The sequence below is a fragment of the Sinohyriopsis cumingii genome, chromosome 4 (genome assembly GCF_028554795.1).
Source record: "Sinohyriopsis cumingii isolate HCF-2022 chromosome 4, ASM2855479v2, whole genome shotgun sequence".
Taxonomy (NCBI): Eukaryota; Metazoa; Mollusca; class Bivalvia; order Unionida; family Unionidae; genus Sinohyriopsis; species Sinohyriopsis cumingii.
The window spans coordinates 103002179-103025788 of record NC_142964.1 but is presented as its reverse complement, the minus strand read 5'-3'; the positions used below and the strand labels follow the sequence as shown (position 1 = coordinate 103025788).

Below are 23610 nucleotides of genomic sequence, written 5' to 3'. Positions count from 1 at the left end.
GTGATTAAACGAGGAGGGGGCTGGGGCGCCAATTTTATAGTTCGTCCCCGGGCGCAAAATATCATAGCTACGCCTCTGGGTATAATAGAGACCCCCCCCCCCCCCGAGTTTGCCACAGAGCGCTGGTGTAATATACGGTTTAATACAAAATACATGATTGTGGGCAGGAATATACAAAATTTGGTCGATATACATGATCGTTGGTATCTATTCAAACGAGGGCCATGAAATACATTAGCAAATTCCTACAGTATTTTAAGGCAGGCGATTACGAATTATTTAAACCACGTTTTTCATCTGTCACAGATTTTATAATCATTTTGAAGTGGCTGCTTTATCTCGAGGAAAACGAGCGGTAAGTGTTATACAAAACAAAATCTTAATAGCAATTTGATCACTTTTGCGTCATTTGACAGTAAGAATAGTAATAAATAGAGGATAATTTCTTTTCCTACGTTAGGCCTAATACCTGGTATGTTTTTTAGTGTGGTACACACACAAAAAACAACCCCAAAACAACACTAACAACATTTTAAAAAACCCACAAAAACGAGTGCCGTGCCGAAGCCACGGGCTAAAATGCTTTATTATCATTTTTTTTTATTTATAGCATCAATCACAAATTGAAATATATACAGTATTAGCGTTGGAAAAGAAAGTTTTCTTTTTGTTATATTTTTTTTTCTCACCCTAGCGAAACACTTTCTGCAAATGACCTTAATAAAGAAAAATAATAAATTAACCTAAACCACTTTGAATGTCGACCGCATCTTTTATTTACACGGCATCATGCGCGGAAGAAAATACCAACTGAACCGGGATTTCAGACAGCAGATGAATTGAAGTTGATTCATTGAACATCATTAGCAATTGTACAATCAAACAGATGCAACAATGAAAAGTGGAACTATGAAAAATCGAGAATGTTAGATTTGCGAAGGATTTATTCCGAATCATTGTCTGCTAATAGAGAATTCATGTCAGTTGCTGTGTCGGCGATGCCCACACAGCGCGCCGTCCAAATGTGAAGTTGCGTTTTGCTGACAGACATAACACTGTGCCATAATTTATCTGATGGCATGTAAAGAAGCTGCTTAAATTATAGTATTTAAAAGTTTCTTCATTTTGTAAGAGCTCAAGAAATTAATTCTGGTTTGAAAGACAAGATGACGGTAAAACTCAGAAGACGTAGCTGTACAGTACCGTTGGTGTTGGAGACGTCATAATAAAGGTAACTGCGTTAACTTCGCTTTTTGTTTGGTAATTTGTTGGATATTATCTTTTGCTGATCTTCTTTGAGCTTGGAGTAAATTTTACATTCTGAACATTTTTATTTGCACTTATCTGCTTAATATGTATTGCTGGGATATCATATAGAATATGAAGTCAGTATAATGGTACTATATTACATATTTGAATGATAAAAGACTGGTAAATGATATAATGATAAACTACAAAATAAATAATTTGCCCAATATCCCAAATATGTTAATTAAAACAAACATTGAATGTAAATTCAGATATAATGAGCAGTTGTAAGAAGTAAGAAATAACATTTTATCCATTGAACCTGTTATGTGTTATCATCATCAGTTTTAAAATAAACACATGGAGACAAGTTTGCTTAAATTCTAAAATTAACACACACAGACACACACACACACACACACATATGGTATTTTAATCTAATACAGAAATGGTGACATTGATATATGCAGACCAATAGTTTTTTTCTTCTACAGATATAAATTAAAAAGCCTAATTCTGAGAGTTTCACCTACAACATTCATGATGGGAAAGGGCCACTAATTAAGAGCTGACATATGTGGAAGAAAAATACCATCCATGTTGAAAAGGGCTAGAGGTAATGTGAGAAAACATAATTTATCAATCTTATTTAACATTATTGTTGATATTTTATCTCAACTGGTCAAAAGGCTAAGTGGGTTTATGTAATGGTCCAGAGTGTGTTATTTATTTCACATCCCCTTCTGTCTTTCAACAGTAAGAAATTAGCTACTTTGGAGTCCATAGTTCTGATCAATTTGTTTATATAAAACTTGGTTTTGGGCTTAAATCAACATCTTGGATAAATCTAATAATGAGCAAAATCCAAGTATATACATGTGATCATGTATAAAATTAGTTGAGTTTTTTAACCAGCCTAAAAGCCATACTTCCACAATATAGGCTAAAATCATTAAGTTGTCCTTGAAGTTTGATGAGTGTTAACCATTAATAATAATAAGGTGATCTTTCATCTGAGTATGTTACCACCGCATGCAATATTTATACATGTAGTGCAGTTTTTACTAAACGTAGAATACATGCTTATATAAATGAGATCTAGATTGAAGAAGTGAAGATGCATACAAATACATGAGGTTATAACCACTACTGCTGATTCAAGTTTGATCATGCTTGGCCATTGGGCTTATAGAGTCAAGTTTCACAATGATGCTTATTATGAGTGTGATAAAGGTATGGTAGTGAAGTGACCTTGCATCTGATTGGCAGAGTTTCTTATGATTTGCACAACAGTGTTTATGATCCAATTTAGATCTGACTTGTTTAATTATTTGCTTGTATGTCTGAGGCTATAAGCAAAATCTATGCATATAATGTGGTGGTTCTACATCTCACTAGCCATTCTTGCTACTGCTCTTAAAACTATTTCTCATTAATTTCATCAGACTTGGTGAATAGATTTATCTCATCAAGATATAGCAAAAGAGCAATTTTGTAAAAAAAATATTCATTCATATTAAACTCAAATTCTGCATCTGATTGGTTGACCTTGCAAATACTATAAGGGCTCTATTTCTGACAAAAAGATTATTTTGATCTAATGTAGCAGAAATGCTTATATGATCAAAACATTGAACATATTTGATGACAAATAAGAAATAGTTTTTCATGCAAATTTGATAAACATTGATAAATCGGTTCATATCATTAAAAGCTTGGAAGAGTTTGATTACATGTGAGACCATCACATATTAATCATTCTTTATTTAGAGAATTATTTTTGTCAGGATTTAGTAAAATATGTAAAATCAATATGGACTGGTTTTGTTATGTACAGCAACACTAGTTGTTTACTGAGTACTGAGGGAATTGGAGTAAGGCAAGGGTACATTGCAGTAGGTAACCTGGTTGACTTGATAACAGGATTTTAACACAAACATTTTTATCAGGAGTCTAGCATACTAACCATTGATTCACTGCAGATCCTGCCCCCATTAGTTACCTTTTAATACATAAAGCATTTGGGTTTTTTATGTCACAAATCCCATAGGGATTAAAATTAACATCATAGGTCTCACTGGATAGTTTCGTATTTTGACATCCCTCTAATTTTTAAGGTAGAAGGCATGAACCTAATTATCACAAGCCTAGCATTTATAAATTTACACATAAGCTAAATCTATAATGTGGTTCAGATTTACTTTGAGTTAGGCATGGAAATAGGTTGGCTTGTTGGTGACTGCCTGTCACAGTTAGATGAGCATTGGAGATCATATGCGTAACTTAGTCTGCAAATGAGCTGCCGACTTTTATTTGTGTCTGCTACAGAGGTAAATATAAAAAAATCTTGATGGTAGAGGGGTGATGAAAAGTATGCTAATTTGTTATAGTACTAGTGAACTTTATTCATGCATAAGGCACATACTGATTCTTTTAGTTGCCTTGTCACAGAAAAATATTGAAAATAGCTATTTCTAGTAAAAAATGAATGTAAAATGTACCTGCATCCTTTGACCCTACCAGAACCAAACTAAAAGCTCAAATTTGTGCAGCTGCTTTTGCTCATCACAAACATAATTGGGAGTATAACTGCTAACCCTACCCTCTAGCACACATTTCATTCATTCATTGGATTAAAGTCACGTGCACCTTTCGGTATGTGCGACTGTTTAGTTTGTACACGTTTGTGTACTTTTTGAATTTAGCGATTAACTTATACAATGCCCCCAAGCAAGCAAGCCGAAGCCCAGGTGCCCCAAAAGGTCCCGCCCAGGCTCTCATCGCTGCAACCTTCTCCATCGTTGTACTCCGTTGGTGGTCTGTTTCTGCATCCTGCATCTCCTTCCTCTCTCATTTCAGGCAGTAACCGAAGCACACCAGCAGCAGTATTATGAAATTTTCGTTGCAATCAATGCCCAGTTCCCTATATTTATTGGGCTATTCCTGTACTATCTTGCCAAACATGTGATTGTCACATATGCTTCAGATATTCCTGAGTTGTGAATTTTCCTATCTTTTGTAAGGTCTATTAAATTTTGTGTACTTTGCGTACTTGAATTTTCCGAAAATTTTTTCACATCTAGTAGGCTTTTAGTAGCCCTTTATTTTGTTTTGGAGATCTCAATTTGGTTAAGTATTTCGTACGTGTGGCTTTAAACCAATCAGTGTGTTTCAGGGCCAGTAAGTTGTTGGTCAAAAGAGGGCTTTCGTGGGTCAGAATGAAAGCCCTATGTGGTAAAATTTGTTTGTAAAAAAGAAAAAAAAAAAGAAAAGAAAAGAAAAAAAAGGTGGGTAGGGAGTGTGTATGCTATATTTGTGTGATGGCTATAGACATTTTTGTTCGTTTTTCTGCTTTTCCCACATATCCCGACAACACACATTCACGCTCACTTTCTCATTCACACTTATAAGTAGATGTGGGGGGGGGTGGCCTTATTTCTTTTGTTTGATTTCGGGAAGGCAATTCTTTTCATACTGGGGGGTGGGGGTGTTTGATTATTTGAGGCATACTCTTTTCATTGTTTCTGCCTTCATTCCCCAAGGTCTGCAAGTGTCCTGTTCTTTCTTCTTTTACTGCCTTAGGACGTTTAACTTCATCCTGTGCCTTTTCCTGCTCTTCTTTATTTCAGCTCTTTCTGCCTTATCCCGTGTCCGTTTCTATTTTGGTCTTCTCGTCCTTTTGATACTGCCATGTTCGCCGTGAGATGTTTTCTTCGAGGGAGGTGGTTTGATTGCCTTTGTTTTGCTTCGCTTTGACCACTTGGCTATTTACCTGTTATTTTTGTTTAGCTTAGCTATTTGTGATTTATTTTAATGTATATTTTTTTTATTTTTATTTTTTTATATTTTTTTTATTTTTTTTTTATCCTACGGGACCTAGCATGCCGTTATAATTCCGAAACAGTGATTTTGTAATATTTTGTCCTTATCTGGTTTTTATTGTTCGGGTTATGATCGGCTGTGCCAGTCTGTGAACCCACGATACCGAGCCGGCCGTCACAATTCCCAAACAGTGATTTGTAATATTTTGACTGGTCTTTGATTTACTTTTTAATATGTTTTTTTTTGTTTTTTTTTTTTTTTTTTTTTTTTTCCTTTTTTTCTTTTTTTTTTTTTTTTTTTTTGAACCTACGGGGCCTAGCATGCCATTATAATTCCAAAACAGTGATTTTGTAATATTCGTCCTTATCTGGTTTTTATTGTTCGGGTTATGAGCGGCGGTGTCAGTCTGTGAACCCACTAGCCCGAGCCGGCCGTCACAATTCCCAAACAGTGATTTGTAATATTTTGATTGGTTTTTTTCTTTTTTGGTTCGATCTTTTAGGTTTATTGGTTTTAATTTCTTTACATGGTCTCTCTTTATACCCAACCCTTCATTCGGTTTAGATTTGTCCCCTTTTGCCTATTTTGTTAATGAATGTCATGATGTTATTATAGGTCATTCCTATGTTATTGTTTTTTGCCACAAGTAACTCCGGGTATGTCCACCGTTCTCCTATTTGTTCCTGTTGAGATTTTAGTTTGGCCCTTTCCTGGTTGTATTTGGGGCATATATTTATTAAGTGTGCGATTGTTTCTGGAGTTGGGCAGTAGGGGCAGTTTTCGGTTGGTCCCCTTTTTATGTGTTTCCCTGCGCATCCTGCCAATAGTGTTTTACCTGTTCTTATTCTATTTATTATTGTTATATCGTATGGATTTTTGAAGGTCGGACTTTCGACTTTTCTACTTACTTTTTTCATCATCGTGTGTATTAGACTGTTTGCATCCGATTTTTCCCATAGCTCTTGCCACATGTCATTGATCTTGTCCCATGTTATTGATTTCAGTGACGCTGTATGCTATATTTTGGGCTTTTGGTTCGTTTGTGGCGTTTTTTGCTTCTGCATCTGCTTTGTCATTGCCTGGGATTATGGATGTGAGAGGGTATCCATACGAATTCAACGTGTTTGTTGTTTTTTTCAATCTCTTTAAGTAGCGATCTTGCATGATTAATCATATTAGGTCTGCTCTTGGATTGGTCTGTTGCTAACGATTGTAGTACACTGTAAGAGTCGCTTAGAATGACTGCCTTAGTTGTGGGGTATGTTTTGACGTAGGTTAATGCCATTAGTATTGCCATGAATTCTACCGTGTATATAGCGCATTGGTCTGGGAGTCTTTTTCCAACGGCGACATCTAATTTTGGGATCACTATCCCTGCTGCAGTTTTATTTGGATTTTTGGTTTTTGATCCATCTGCGAAGATTTGCGTGTATGTCTCGTATTTGTTGTCAATGTACGTTAGTATTGATGCTCTTAATCCTATCGGGTCATTTTGTTTTTGTCCTAGTTTACGTAAGCTAAGATCTATTTGTGGTGTGGGACAGGTCCACGGGGGGTCTGGGTAGTACCTTATTTTTTCTGGGTTGATATTTGCGATTTGAAATTTCCTTTTTAATTCTATAATTATTTTCCCACTAGGTATTTTTTTATTTTTTCCTTTTGTATCGAATGGTTTGTCGCATGCTAAGAGGGCTTGTAGCGTGAGGTGGTTGGGTTGGTGTATTGATATTCGAGTCGAGTATCGCAGCATCAATTCCTTCCGCCTTAGGTCTAGCGGGGGTTCTCCTACTATTATTAAGATATCTTGTGTGGGGGTACCATTTAGGACGCCGGTGCATACCCTTAGCGCTTTTGATTGGACTGTGTCTAGTTTCTTTAGTAACGTGGCGTTCGCCGCTCCATATACCTGGCAACCGTAGTCCAATTTTGCTCTTATAAGTGCTCTATATAGGGTAACGAGTGTTTTTTGATCAACCCCCCAATTCACCCCTCTGAGGTTTCTGTGGAGGTTGATGTCTCGTTTGCACTTCGTTATGAGTTCTTGGATATGAGCTGCCCACGTGAGTTCGTGGTCGAATACCATACCTAGGAGTGTCGCTTGTTTTTCGAATTTGATGGGTACCCCCTTTAGGGTTAAGTTTGGAGTGGGTGGGGGGTGGCCACCTCCCGGATTGAAAACTATGCCTACTGTTTTTAGAGGTGACAATTTAAATCCCCATTTATCTGTCCAATTTCCTATATCGTTTAGTCCTTTTTGTAAGTGCTTGGTCGTTTCTCTGCTGGCTGGGTTGCCAGTTTTCCATACGGCGCTGTCATCGGCGAATTGGGATAAGTCAAGGTGGTTGGGTTTTACCGCTGTTTCCAGGTCGTTTATCATTATATTAAATAAAGTTGGGCTGATTACGCTTCATTGTGGCGTGCCATTTTCCAGTTTGTATCGTTCGGAGTAGTCTTGTCCTAGTCTGACTTGTATCTTTCTATCGGTTAGGAAGTTAGCAATAAATTTGTATATATTGCCAGTTATTCCGTATGGTTTAAGTTTACTTATCAGTCCCTTAGTCCACATTAGATCATATGCTTTTTCCATGTCTAAGAAGATGGCTGTAACATATCTGGATTTTTAAAATTTTTCTCTAGATGCTAATTTGACAGCGGTTTCTAGTCTCATGAGTTGGTCTATTGTGCTTCGGTAGTTGCGAAACCCGCTCTGTGTATTAGCTAGTAGTCCTTTGCTTTCTAAATGGTATTTCAGCCTGTTGTTTACCATAGTTTCCATTATTTTACATATATTGTCTGTTAGTGATATGGGCCTGTATGATTTTATATCCCTTGAGGGTTTTCCAGGCTTAAGAATCGGGACCACTACTGCCTTTTTCCATCTTATAGGTATGGTACCGGTTTCCCATATTTTATTAATGAGGTTAAGTGCAATTGTGACAAGTTTTTTGGGTAGGTTCTTGTACATTTCATACCCCAAAGTATCCTCCCCGGGGGATGTGGTCTTTTTGCCGGCGAGGGCCTTTCTCCATTCAGCTTCTGTAAACGGAAGGTTTAGTGGGCTGTCATTATTTCCTGCTTCCTTTATGTTGTCAGAGTTGCTTTCCTCAAATTGCCTTTTATGATTTTTAAACTTATCCTCTAAGTTGGTATTGCTACACATGTTGGCAAAATAGTTTGCGAATAATTCTGCCTTATGTTTGTTGTTTTGTCCAGGTATGTTGGGGGTTATTGATTTAGTTTTGCCTCTCATTTTTTTAATTCTTTGCCACACCTCCTTCGATTTTGTGTTAATATCTAGTTTTGAGCAGAATTCTCTCCATGAGTTTTGTTTAGCTATCATAATAGTTTGTTTGGCAGTTTTTTCCTTTTCCTTGTAGTAGTTAAAGTCCCTATTATTTTTAGTTCTTTTGAATTTGTTTAGAGCTCTTTTTTTCTCTTTAATTGCTATTTTACATTCATTATTCCACCAGGGCACCGTGGGTTTGGGTGCTACTCCTTTAGTTTTAGGAATTGTTTCTTGGGCCATTGTGTTAATGGTTTCTATTAATTTGTCATTAAAGGTGTCAATGTCCCGGTGATATATGGTTTCTGGGTCGATTGAGTCACCTATCTGTTTGAACCTAATCCAGTTGGCCTGTTCGTATTTCCATCTTGGTGTGAAGGACGCTTTATTTTGAGGTATTCTAATTTGTATTTCTATATTTATAAGGTAATGGTCACTTCCCATAGGGTCGCTTTCATCAACTTGCCAATCAGAAATGCCTGTTAATCTTGGTGTGCATAGAGATAGGTCTATTGCTGATGTGTGGCCTGTTCTGTCATCTATCCGGGTGTGCATTCCGTTGTTTAGAAAAACTAAGTTGCATTTTTGTGCCCATTTTTCTACAATTTTTCCTTTAATGTCCGTCTTTTGACTCCCCCATAGTTCATTGTGCGCATTGAAGTCCCCGCATATTACCACCCATTCTCCACAGTCTTTAATCATTTTGATTGTTTCGTCTGCACTTAAATTGCGCTGCTCATTTGTTTCATAGAGGTTAACGATTAGTACCTGCTTAGTTTGAGCGGTTATTTTGACTATCTGTATTTCGAAGTCATTGGGCGGTCTACTATCTGTTAATTTATGCATTTCTGATGTAATTCCATCTCTAACAAAGGTTGCTAACCCCTCTCCTCTTGCTGTGGGGGATCGATGCTTTAGGTATTTGGTGTTGTAGCCTATGATGTTTGGGATACGTGAGGTATCATTTAGGTGGGTTTCCTGTATGCATATAACATCTGGTTTTCTTTCCTGTTCAAGTATTTTGTTATTTAGTTGGTCAGCGTGGGCCCTAAGGCCGCGTGCATTCCATTGCCATATTTTGATTTCTGCTCTGGAATCCATCTCTAGTGCAAAAAGTCTTAATAGTTTGTTTAATTTACTGTTGTTTTCGTTTTATGCGTGTTTCCTACCAGTGAGGGTGCTACCTATTTATTTTGTTTTTGGTATCCTGATTTTTGTTTTGGCCTGCTTATAGTTTACCCCATGGGAGATCATATATTCGACTATTAGGGCTTCTCTAAGAGCCCTGGGGCATTCTGCGTGGTTTGGTTTGTGGTTACCACTACAGTTAGTGCAGTGCTGATTGGTGGCGCTACATGTTTTCCGGTCTGGGTGGTGAAGACCACATTGATTGCACCGGAATAGGTTTCCGCAACTCTTAGAGTAATGCCCCCAATTTTTGCAGTTGCCACAGAACCGTGGTTTGTTTTTGAAAGCAAAAATTTTTTTAGCCTCGAGTTTTTCGGCTATTTTGATAGTTTCTGGGGTGGCGCCCTTAAAAAAGAGTACCACTGCAGTGCTATCCTTTCCCCTTCTTGTTTTTAGGCGGATTGCTTTCTCTACTTCCTGTCCTTTACTCCTTATTTAGTCTACTATTTCATTGGTTTTATTTTGAGTTGATACGTATATGACTCCTTTGTTGTGTGTTTTTGGGGGGTTTGGGTCTATGTGTTGTTTTGTTCTGTTGTGTCTAGTGACCTGAACATTTATTTGGTCTATTCTTTCAATTTCCATATATTTGGCAATCTGTTGTTCAGTGGTGCATTTGATTATCAGCAAGTCGTCTCTAGTGCTTTTAAGCGTGAATTCTCCTTGGTGATGTTTGTTCAATTGCCATGCTATGGTTTTAAAGGCTAACTTCGTTATTTTGGAATTTACTCCCTTGACGAAGAGAGTCAGTTCAGCGGGGTGTTTCTTGTTTTGGATATTTTGCAAACTGGTCTTTTTTCCCCTGGTGTTTGTCTCTTTAGCTGACTTTGTTTCGTTGTCCGTAACCGGCTTGCTGGGTCTTGTATTCTGACAGTTAGTGTGTTCCTTATTCTTTCTAACTGGTATTTGGGATTTGGTTTTCCTATTATTCTTACCTTTTGTTGAGTCGTGTGTGACTGCTTTATTTGTGGTAGGGTGAGGGCGTTCTGTTTCATCTAGTAGGTTCTCAGTTTGAGTCCCCTGGCTGCTAGTGTTTTTAACCAGCGTGGTCTGGGTTGTTTTTGTGCTTGTTGAGTATTGTTCCTCAGTTTGGGTACTCATGTCGGATGTAGTTTTGCGGTTACTCGGTAGATTGTCCACATTCTCGTTTACGCTTGGTGACAGGTAGAGTCTACTCATCGAGTCAGTTGGGGTCGAGTTGAAAATTGGCGTTAAGAACTGTATCTGTCGTTTTTCTCTTAGGGGGGATGAGACTGCTTCGGAGTAAGTTTGCCTTAGTTTATCTGCCTTTAGGTTGACCAGGCAGCTGAGATAACTATTTGATGATGTGACATTAATTTTGTTGTTATCCATCTTGAGTTTCTTTATTTGATGTAAGGTATATATGACGGGATATTTCTTTAGTTTTAATCCTGGGTTTGTTTTGATTTCTTGCAATTTATTTGAGTTTAATTCTAGCTTAAAGCTATCTGTCTTAACTATACTTTATTCTACTTAGTACTATGAAAAAGCAACAGCTGTAAGGGGATATGCAAATAGCTTTTATTCTGATTTGTGTAATTAATTATTATATTACTATTATCCAATTTAAACTTATTGAAAATTATTTTCTAGCCAAATGGTCAAAGTAAAAGGTTTAATTTACCCCGATCCAATTTTCTTTTTAAGATCTTTAGAGTTTTTAAATACAGCCTTCTAATTATACAAGTTTCATTACATTGGTCAATAATTAGTCACATGTGATGACACTTGTAACTAATCAAACCACAGCAACTGAGAGCAGACTAAGCACTGATATTTATATGGTACAGTGGCAATATACAGTCTGTCTGCCGCAACACATGAAACAAACTGGACAAATCTGAAAGCCTTGAATTTGACTTTATTTATCTGTATGGTAGAACAGAACCTGAGTTGAAAAGCTTTTAAAGAAAGACCTTGATATCAAACCTAATAATAACTGCAGGAGTTATATTATGGATAATTAACCATTCTCTCAGTTTCAAACTGGGCATTCCATCCCATGGGGTTCTAAATGTAAACCAAGTGTAACTGATATCCTAATGAACTGTAAAGACCATAGCAGCACAACAGCAGGGGACCAGGTATGTCCAGATCCAGAAATCACAGACCAGTTTCAAACTGATGATGAACCACATAAAAATTACACATCTGCTAGAACTTATGTTATGAAGATAACTTAAATTGCATTATTATTAATCCTCCTCCTCACATTCATCATAATTGAGATGCATCATATATGTTTTATTGTAAAATAGTTTATGCAACATAATTCAGTGAAGACCTTTGCTGCCAATTTACCAGTGAACCATTTGTTTCAATGAACATATTTTATGTTGTAACAAGGAGCATCATTTAAACATTATGATACACTTATCATACCTGTATATGAAATCTTAATACTAACACTTATACTTGCAATACTACTACTAATAAAAACACCTGCATTGATAATTTGATTATGTTCAATTGGACTTGTATCTAAATGATCACCAGCTGTATGAAAAGACATATTTTAATATATAGATATTGGATGGAATACTAGTTACCACAATTGAATAGTCATATGATAAATGATATATTATTTTAAACAATTTATATTTGCAGTGAAACATACTTTTACATTATTTTCACTTAAATTTCATTTATAGAGCAGTATACTCTGCATTCATTAAATTACTGAAATGGTTATAATACAACAACAAATACTGCAACTTCCAGAATCACAAAAATCAAAAGATATAAACAAAAACTTCCCTACATGTATCAACAGTTGTCACTTAATAGACAGAACTCTGAAGATTTAGAATAGGATGTTAACAAATTAGGTATTCAAGTTAAAAAGAAAAAAATACCAAGTAAGCTTACTACCAAAAAATCAAACAATAACAGTGAATTTTAGTACATTCCCAGGAAACAGAATATATGATTTTTCTTAACTTGATCTGATACATCTTAAATCTATAGAAAATGATTCATATTGTATGACTAAAATATTATGTAAACAAAAATTCCATCACTTTTTTCAGATGCAACATGCATACCCCAACCCATCCTTCTTGATCATAAAGTATACCAGCATTCCACTATAAGATGGGGAGCTGTAGTGGCTCAGTGGTTAGCTTTCTGGACCTGTGAAATAAGGTAGGTTCAAATTCTACCATCAGACCAACCTGGGTTAGCTACCATGGTGTGTCCTTGGGCAAGGCACTATACTTAAAGTGCCTTGGCACTAAATAACTTACTTGTGTTGGTTTACCATAAAAGGCCAAACCAAACACAAAAAAACAACAACTTTAAAATATGAGTTTTGTCAATACTAAGTAATTGAAAATCATACTGAAGAAATGTTTTTGTTAATACAGATTAATGGATCTAAAAAATCTCTTTCTTCTGCAGGAGTTTAAAATGTTAAATTAAAAAGGTCATGGTACACATTGCTTTGTTCGTACACATCAGGCTCCGTAACCCATATCCAACTAAAAATTTTAGTAGAGTCTGAATAAAACATATTTTAATCTGGATGATAATATTCTTTCTCCATTCATATATTACACCACCAAGATTGATCCAAATAAGATTACATTTTACTATAACACTGAGGATGAGTATGCCTCTTAACAACTTACAAATGTGGAGAGAATGGAGTTAAACTGAACTTTGATTTCTTTTCAACCATAGCACAAGATGATCATTTATTATGAAAAAACCTGAATAAAGTTGGAGTTCATAACCATGACAGTCTTGATACAATATAAATTCAATATATTATTGTTGTCTTGAGGTATAGTTCTGTATATTACAATCTCACACAAGATCAGGGTATATTTTAGTACCATACAGTTAATTCGGGATTGTATTAATACCTATTCTGGTGAATGAACATTAAATAAGATTTACTATTTTGGAACCAGTTGCAATAAAGTTTACTAAACAAGAGAAAATATGACTTTACTATAATATCTAAAATGTAAAATCTGCAAACAGAATACTTGCTTGACTTTACACTTCAACTATATCATAATATTTATTTGAAATGAATTTATACAAATGGCATTAAATTTGGTTTCAGGCTGGTAATGACAATGGTAGTAGTGAATAGGGACGGTCTAAGGACTAGGGAACTTCCATGTTAAAAAGGGTATATCCACTCTGGGGACTATGTAATTTAACATGGGAGAAAAAAAAAAATATCCATTCTAGGGACAAGGGGAATTTAACATGGGAGAAAGAAAAAAAACTATTCACTCTAGGGACAAGGGAAATTGAACATGGGGAATAAATCGTGGGACTGTCTTGGGACTAGGGGAAATGGAACAGGGTCGGGACCCTATTTTAATAAGGTCCCAACCTGATGGGTCTATGAAAATGGAACAGGCGAAAATTGAAACAGGGAGGGGTCTCTATTTTTTTATTATTTTTTTAAACAAAAAAATAAAAAAAGGGGTAGGCAATTGAAAGTCAAGATCTTTTCGAGAGATAGGAATGGCCCTGAAAAGGGCCTTTGGTTTTATGTTAATATACCCTTAACATAAAGGGCATCTGTGACATCTTCTTCTTGACCTTAGGCTGTGCCTGACTGCAGGACCATAGATTAAGACTCTTTTGAGGCATCCTTGATGCTCCACATAAGATTCTTCGCATCCACAGGCTGGTGTCTGTCCTGTGGATAACTGTCCAGTTGGATCGGACATACATTGATATGTCCGTCCAGAACATCATCGAAGACACAAGCGTTGAAGATTGTACATCGGTCCACATGTTGGGGTGCTGAGTAACAGGTGAAGGAATGCAGTGAACTGTACTTATTTATAGGGGGAGGAAGGATTGAAACGGATTGAGTTTGTTGACCAATCCAAACACGCGTTACAAAATTCAGTCAGCCCACGTCCAATCCGAAGAGAGCAGTCTGTGACGTCACATAGTCTATATAGATTCGCTAGCGCCTGTGCGTAGTCAATCTAAGCGACAGTTTTTCAACATGACGGAAACTCAGAAAACGATCAGTTTGGGTGCACTGATGGTGGAGACTACCCAAGGGAACCCAGACTTACTTTCAGAAGAGGTGAATTGGGATTTTGTGGATTTTTTTACCTTGCAAGAATTTGTTCCTGAACCTTCGTCACCTTCTCCTTCATTACCGCACATGGAAAATTTTAGACAGAGACAGAAAGAAGAATTGGAGAAATTTATACAACAGCAAAAGGAAGCAGAACAAGCTTTTCTCCTACAGCAACAGCAGCAAGAAGAAGAGGTAAGAAAAAAACAAGAAGAAGACGCAGCAGCAAAGAAACAAGGGTGTCAAAATCAAACGGTCACGGTACTGTTAGACATTTTAGTTAAGAAGTCTGAAACAGATGTATCAGATTTCTTTATTACGGCCGAAGAGAATACGACCTTCCCAAGCTAAACACTCCAACCCTGTGACTACGCCTACTGCACCATCCTTAGTGATTTCAACGAAATCATCATCAACAGTACGCAGTCCAGAAGTAGGCCTTGGCCATGGCAAAGGCTTAAGACAGTTAAAGTTGATTGTTTAAACTCACCCCTTACACCAAAAAAGGCCCTTTTCAGGGCCATCCACGTCTCTCGAAAAGAGATAGGCTTTCAATTGCCAATAACTAAAAAAAAACATTTTACCCAATAGTACCTGTCTGTGTATGAGTGTGCGTGAGTGTAGGTTCTTATTTTAAAATCAAAACCCAAAGACACTTACCTTTTATAATTAATTTATTCTTTTATAAATATTTACAATTCACAATTCACAACAGAGCACTTTAAAAAGTTCATAGACTTATTCTGTCTCATTGTTCACTCTCTGTTTTTTTAATTTCTTCACCGTCATAGTCTTTTCCTCCTCTTCCTCCTCACTTTCTTCCCTTCTTTTCTTCTCCTGTTTCTTTTTCTTCACCTGTCTGTTTTCTTCCTCTTCTTCTTCCTCTTCCTCTGAAGAATCCCTCTCTTCTTCTGACTCCTCTTGTTTCTTTTTTGGGCAGTCTGGTGACCAATGTCCTTTTTCTTGACAATAATAACAGGTATCTTGACTTTTGTCTCTTCTAACCCCTTTTTTTTCTTTTTTGACGGTCTGGACACTCTGAAGACCAATGCCCTTTCTTCTGACAGATATAGCAAGTATCTTGACTTTTATCTTGAAAGGAAGGAGAGTAGTCCCTCGGCTGGTCTGAAGAGAATTTTCTAATGACCCCTCGCAAAGCTCTGATGAAACGTTCAATCTTGGTAGTCTCTTCCATTGTTGTGCTCAGTTTGAGAGTGAAATGAATAGTGAAAGGACAAGACACATACCCTTTATATACGCTGGTCTGCTATGACTATAAATTAATCCATGGTGTTTAAACTTTAGTCATTTGACTTTTTGCTATCGAGATGAAATGATCCAATTCATTTGAGAAGAAAGAAGAAGAAAGTAAGAGGCAGAAACGTGATCTATCGCCTCGTACTAGGGCTGAAGTCTTGGCACAAATTCATGCCAGTGATTTTGAAGAGGACATGAGTGAACCAGAATCCAAACCCTCTAAACAAAGTTTACCACCCTTAGTCAACCCTGAAAAGTACTATGACATTCGAGAGATGGAAAAGCGTCCCTCTAGAAAATTTAGAACTACGGCTTACAAATACACAGTGAAGTTTAAAGATTTCAAGTCTGAAGTACTGTTAGAGAAAGCAAAAGGGTTCATCACCGACATGTGGGATTCTTTGCTCACCACACTCAAGCGACAATGTCAACCCAAAGAAGATGATCGCTTGAGACTTTCCATACAACATGACGGCTTGAAATCCCCTGTTTGGATCGAGTTTAGCAGCCCTGCAGAATTGACCACTTCCAAAGTCATGGACAAGATTCAACACGTGCAACAATCTAATGACCAGTTTGACATCACCGATGGAAAAGCCACACTGGACATGACCCACGTCTCTCCTCCTCAAGGGACCGGACAATGCAGAAAGACCTTATTGGTCAACAACCTTCGCATTACCAAAACAAGTCTTGTCCAAATTAACAATTTTCAAGACCACATGTGTTTAGCCCGAGCCATCGTGGTGGGATGAACCTATGCCGACAAGAACGACACGGTAGAATGGAAAAGAGCCTGGGAGAACATTCGAAAATCGAACCGAGCCAAACAACGAAATGAAGCAGAACTTCTGTTACAACAAGCATGCCTGTCCAAAGACACATCCTGTGGCATTCCTGAGATGCAAAAATTGCAAGATGCCCTAGCTCCACGATACACCTTGAAAGTGCACCCTCAAGAAGTGCGCGGGTCTCTGTTGTTTCGAGGGAAAGACTTTAAGGATGGAAAATACATTCACCTCTATCATCACGATGACCATTTCGATACCATTACCACTATCACTGGATTCCTGGGATACAAATATTACTGTGAGAAATGTGACTTATGATGGTTATAATAATCGAGAGCAACACAAACATTGTGGATCGAAATGCTCAGGATGTTTGGCCTCTCAACCCTGTCTGAGCGAAGGGCAAGAACCAGTGCATTGTCCTGCTTGTCTGCGCACATTTGTCAGCCCTGCCTGTTACCAACAACATCTGAAGATGCAAGGTTCACAGAAGAAATGTGCTTGTCAACTCCTGAGATTGTGCCCAATGTGTGGACAAGGTCTATGTATCAACAGTACCAAGGCACACGTATGTTCAGGAAAGAAAAAATGTCACATTTGTCACTGCATTGTGGACTTGGAACACCAGTGCTACATACAAAAATACCAATCCCAACCAGAGAAAGAGGATGGTCACAAGAAGAAGAAAGGCAATTTCATCTTTTTCGATTTCGAATGCATGCAAGAGATCAGTATTCACATTCCTAATTTCTGCGTGGCTCATCGAGCGTGCGAGAAGTGATTCAAGAACCTATCTTGAGTTATTGCCCTCACTGCAGTAAGATTCCTGGAGGGCGTGAAAAAATCTTTCAAGGACCGAACACACTAGCCGATTTCACACAATGGGTCTTAGACCCCATCGACAAGACGTGGAGCCAAGAGGACATCGAACATTATTATGGAGATTGTCATTGTCATGCCACGGTGATGGCTCACAATTTCTCCGGATATGATGGACAGTTTCTTTTGAGATGTTATACGGAATGTGGCATCGAGCGTCCTAAAATCACTTTGAACGGAGCCAAAATCATTTTCATGCAAGTGGGACAAGTGCAGTTTAAAGATTCGATGAGCTACTTAGCCATGCCTTTGAGTCGAATGCCTAAAATGTTTGGAATGACAGAAATGGCTAAAGGGTACTTTCCACACTTTTTCAATACAGAAGCCAATCAACACGCCGTTCTACCCCATTTGCCTCAGGCTCACTATTACGACCCTGACAACATGCGTACCGAACGAGAAACTTTCTATGCTTGGTACCAGGCTCACGCCTCCGACCCTTTCGACTTTCAGGAAGAAATGCTAAAGTATCGTCGTTCCGACATGGACATTTTACGGCGATGCTGTGGAAAATTTCGAGAACTGTTCATGGAACACGGAGGGGTTGATCATTTAAAAGAGGCTTGCACCATTGCCAAAGCGTGTTCCTTAGTCTACCGACAACGATTCATGCTTGAAAACACTGTGGCTGTCATCAGTCCTCAAACGACCAACTATGTCAAACGTCAATACTCGGTCAAAGCCCCATGCTGGTTGCATTACTTGTGCGACAAGGAAGACAAATGGATTCAGCATGCCCGCAACGGACAGGGCGAAAGATCATCGGAATGCATTCGGTCAATGGCTGGGACTTAGAAAACCCCAAGATCATGTACGAGTTTAACGGTTGCTTATTTCACGGATGTCCCGTCTGTTACCCTGACCACGGCACTAAAAATCAGTTCTTACAACGAACCATGGAAGACTTGTACCAGGCCATTTGTCAGCCACGCCTAAAGTTAGAACAGGAAGGATACCAAGTGGTGGAAATGTGGGAACACAAATACAATCACCGTTTGAACACCGATCCCGAGTTTAAACGCCTCATGGAAAGTTACCAGTTCATGGACCCCCTGAACCCAAGTAATAGTTTGTACGGAGGAAGGACCAATGCCACCTGTTTGCTGTACCAAGCTGACGAAGAGAAAGGAGAAGAAATCATATACTTGGACGTGTGTTCACTGTATCCCTACGTGTGCAAATATTGTTGCTTTCCTGCAGGGCACCCACAATTGTTCACCGAACACATCGACCTAAAAAACATTCGACAATACGAAGGCTTGATCAAGTGCAAAGTTTTGCCTCCCACGAACCTATACCATCCCGTCTTACCTCGCCATTGCCAAGGCAAACTTATGTTTCCTTTGTGCCGTACTTGTGCTGAAACGTGCAACCAAGATCAACCTTGTCATCACACCCAGGAAGAACGGGCCTTGACGGGGACATGGGTCAGCGTAGAATTGTTCAAAGCTCTGAACATGGGATACCAACTGTTAGAAGTGTACGAAATTTGCCACTTTCCCAAGACACAATAATTCCACAAGGGTGACCCCACGCAGAAAGGCATTTTCGCAGACTACGTGGATGCCTTTTTGAAACTGAGCAAGAAGCCAGTGGCTATCTGTCCTGGTGTCACACTCCCGAAGACCAAAAGACATTCAGAGAGAAATTCTGGGCACAAGAAGGCATTACTTCAGATCACATTGAGAAAAACGAAGGCAGGCGATCGTTTGCCAAAGTGATGTTAAATTGCTTGTGGGGTAAAATGGCACAATGACCGTGTTTACCCAAGACGGAGTATTTGACCGAACCTTCCCGCTACTTTCAGATGATTCACGACAAAGCCAAATTCATGAAACACGTGGACGTCGTTCGTGAGGATTTGATCTTGGTGAATTACGAAGAAGATCTGAACTTTGTAGAAGATGACCCCTTTGGAAATGTCATCATTGCAGCTTACATGACAGCTCATGCTCGCTTAAAATTGTACGAAGCTTTAGAACTGTTAGGGGAACGTGTCTTGTACTTTGACATGGACAGTTGCATTTATATCGATCACCCGAGTCAACAGCACCCTGACATCGAAGGAGACCGTTTAGGAGCCTGGACAGACAAGCACCCCGATGACAAGATTCTAAGTTTCGTTAGTGGTGGTCCCAAAAATTACAGCTACGAATACTGGGCCAAACAAGGAGAAGTGCACACGAAGTGTAAAGTGAAAGGACTTACTCTGAATTATCGTACCAGTCGAGTGGTCAACTTTGGCATATTGAAAGAAGCCTTGCAGTCTAGAGATAGTGACCACCTATCAACCCAACAAGATTGTACGTTTACCCACACACCACATCGTCAGTCGACCCTTGGAAAAAGTCTATCAAATCGTGTAGCAGAAGCGAGTGCGGCTTCCCACCCACTTTACTTTGCCGTATGGACATGTTGGTATAAAACATTGGTTGTAAGAGGATAGCCACCCACCAGAAGGATGACTTCGCCGCAGCAAGAATCGAGTGAGAAATCCAGTGAGAACTCCAAGTTCAAACCCTACCATTTTCCAGTCTTCTTACCTGACTATTGTGATTGTGCCCGTCGATTGGACATGTTTCAAAAATGGCCTACGGATAGGGAAGGATTACCTTCTTCGTATGTTTTAGCTAGAACAGGATTTGTCTACTTCGGACCCGAGTCAGGATTGGGATACGAAGTACAGTGTTTCGCTTGCGGACTGAAGTTACGAATGGATCTATGTATCTACAAAGATTCAGCTATTCTGGAACATACTCGATGGTCTCCGCACTGCCCTTACCTTTCAATGGCCTTTCCACCCATTAAACTACGGTACAATTATGACGGTACCTTAGAGACGGTACCTTCCAAAACTAGACGTAAACACATTGCATCCTATTTCATTGTTGTTTCTTTTCCACGTAATAGCTTATTTTTTATAAAATGTTAAACTTTACTAATCTTTTTTCAAGATCACTTTAGTTTGCAAAAATACATCTTGTCATTTATTGGCATTCTACATTGAATTTTGTAAACTAGCTATAAACCTGACCTAATTACTCAACTTAACTGCTGACAGAAACAGTCTACAGTAAATGTATTTCATTTATATAGCTCGATGGATAAACATTACATCTTTTAAAGCTGTGCACAGAATAGGCCGACATATCACGAGTCAGGAAAACATGGGGGTGGTATCCCCTGTGTCCAAAATTAATATCATTTTGAATAGAATATTCTAGTGACAATTGCCTCTTTTCAAATGGTAAGCATTGCTTTTTTTTATTTTCATCAATCTGTCAAATTCGGTATGCATTTTGCTTTAATATTTGAGATGGAAACCTTAGGTGCATAGAAATGTCAGACAGCATTGTACATCATGGATGGTGTCCAACATACTTTTATGATCATAAAACAAAATCCCATTTTTTAGTTATGGCCACTGATTTAAAAAATATTCATCCAAGCTAAATATAATAATAATAATAATGAGGACTTTGTATAGCGCCTAATCTTTAGAAGCTCTAAGCGCTTTGCAACATTAGACAACATAAAAACATACACAATGATATGATTACAAAAACAAACACCATGAAATTAGAAAACATAAAAAACATGCTGAGAATATTTAAGGTAGTTAACATTATTAAGTCATTAAGTTTGTTTTTGTAGTCAGAATAAGTAGTTTTGAGAGCACTCTTGAATGGGATCACTGCGTCTTTGTGTCTAAGTTCAGTGGGCAATTCATTCCATGTTGCTGGGCCCTGGTATGCAAAAGAATGCTGTCCATGTGACTTTGTTTTCATAGTGAGAATAATGAGTATATGATTGTCGGAAGAGGAGTGTAAGTATCTTGCTTGTGTGTACACATAGGTGAGGTCGGATAGGTATGTTGGACTAGAGTCTGTCAGTGAAACGTAGCACAGAGAACTAATGTTGTGTTTGATTCTGGATCGAATGGATAGCCAGTGTTGGGTACAGAGCAGCGGGGAGGTGTGCTCTGATTGTGGTACTCTAAGTATGATCCAGGCAGCTATGTTTTGAACTTTTTGAAGTCTCTGCAGTAGATATTAAGATGAACCAGACAGAATTGAGTTACCATAGTCCAGTCTTGAAAGCAGTAATGAACACACAAGTGTTTTAGTGGCATCAACTGAAAGATATCTGAGAATGGAGCTGATGCGTCTCAGCTCAAGATACGCAGCCTTGCATATGTTCATGACATGTTGGTGCAATGTGAGAGTACTGTCCAGAGTAACACCTAGGTTTTGTACTGATTGTGTGAATTTAATGTTGGTGTTGCTGATATTTATTGTGTGAGGTAAAGGATGTGAATGAGAAAGTCTTTGATAAGTAAGTATGGCTTGATTTAAATTGTGTTTTTCATGTGACTTGCCAGAGATTTTTAAATGAATTGATAAAGTAACTTGAGACACATTTCAAAGTACATGTTTTAAAAATATTCCATTGATTATTGCTGGCATTTAGAAAAATGCAATGCATCCTTTGTTGTGAAACTTATTTTAAAACATTGTATTACTCATGCAGAAGCCTGCTTGAAAACTAATGGCAAAGCAAAGGCAAATGGAATGGAAGAGACCATATCAGAGACCCTCAAATATGCACCCAACCAACGCAGAATGATAAAAAACAAGGTAATCCAAATGACTCTTATTTCATCAATATTGGATTCAGTTTCGTCTTTTAAAGCATAGTATTTGCAAAGCGGATGCATTTCTAAACTGATAACAAAATCAGCTTATCCTATTGCCCAGGACTATCAGAGCTAGAGTCCAGCTAACTGCAGTATGCATATATCTTGTCTGATCGGACAAGTGCCTCCATTTGGAATTTTTATTCACATGAAATATTTGGATGAAATAAATTCATCTTTGTGCAAATTGATTGCACCATCCACTTGCCAGAAATGACAAGTAAGTGCAAAGTTATCTTGTATCATGGCTTAACGATAGTAAGGGAAGCACAAGTGCAGTGAAGAAAATTTCATACATTTTTATAATGCTGATTAACATGACTTCTGCATATGTAACTAGTGCTGAGATGATATGACTTTATTTAAGCATTACAATTTTGTTTTAATTTGCAGGTGCCTGAGCAGAAGAAGTAATAGATAAACTTTACAGTGGAGTTGGAGACTGATTCTGATTCATAATCTTAATTAAATCTAGAAAATAAACATTAAAGTCATATTAAAATATCTGTTGTATTGTTTCCTTCTTTCATTTTTCTCTTAAAAACAAATGTCTGAACCTTTAGTCTGTAAATTCAGTGGATTCCTTATCAGCCCATCTACTTTTACTTTACACCATGCTACTTTAAAAAAAAAAATGAATTATCCCCATTGGGGTAGGTCCCCCCAACCCCCCACCCTACTTTGTCAACTTACCTGCCACATTTAAATCTAATGGAAGGCCCTGCTGTAAAGCCTGTTAGTAAAACTACCCAACAAGAGGATTTCATACATTTGCAACTCCTAGATGGATGGTAATGTTTTCATTTTTGTAATGTAGATTTGGACATTCTTGCCACCAGTATGGAATATGTGTTTCAGAAACACAAGCAGCTTTCATCAGATTTGCATATAGGTTTTATATGTTGTGAGTATGTTGTAGGAAGTTTTTTTAAATAACATCATATGAGATGATGCCAGTGGAAATGGCAGAAAAGTGTCTGTATTGTTCACCAACTACACCTTGTTCTTACAAAATGTGGCTGTTACACATTCCCATGATGATGTCACTGACAGCCATCAGTGAGGAATGCCCCAACAAGCATAATACAAATTGCTTCCATTGTAATTGTTACAATTCCATTCTGACCACTCCGGTGTCCTAGTGGTTAGAGCGTCCGCCTCAGAAGCAGGAGGTCATGGGTTCAAACCCCAGCCAAGTCATACCAAAGACTTACAAAAATGGTATTAACAGCTACCTCGCTAGACGCTCAGCATTAAGAGGTTAGTGTTAGGACTGATCGGCCTGGTGTCAGGATAATGTGACTGGGTGCAACATCATACTACATGTTTGCAGCATGATGCCCCAGTGCTATACATCACTATAAAC

At 38.1% G+C, this 23610-nt stretch overlaps 1 long non-coding RNA gene across 1 annotated transcript; it reads left to right on the top strand.

The window, feature by feature from the left end:
• The first annotated feature begins 824 nt into the window (after positions 1–824).
• LOC149801807 (uncharacterized) lies at positions 825–22748 on the top strand. Its single transcript, XR_016420479.1, has 5 exons — positions 825–1231; positions 1743–1864; positions 12592–12706; positions 22079–22185; positions 22638–22748. It is a non-coding gene; the product is annotated as an uncharacterized LOC149801807 (long non-coding RNA).
• Positions 22749–23610: the final 862 nt, after the last annotated feature.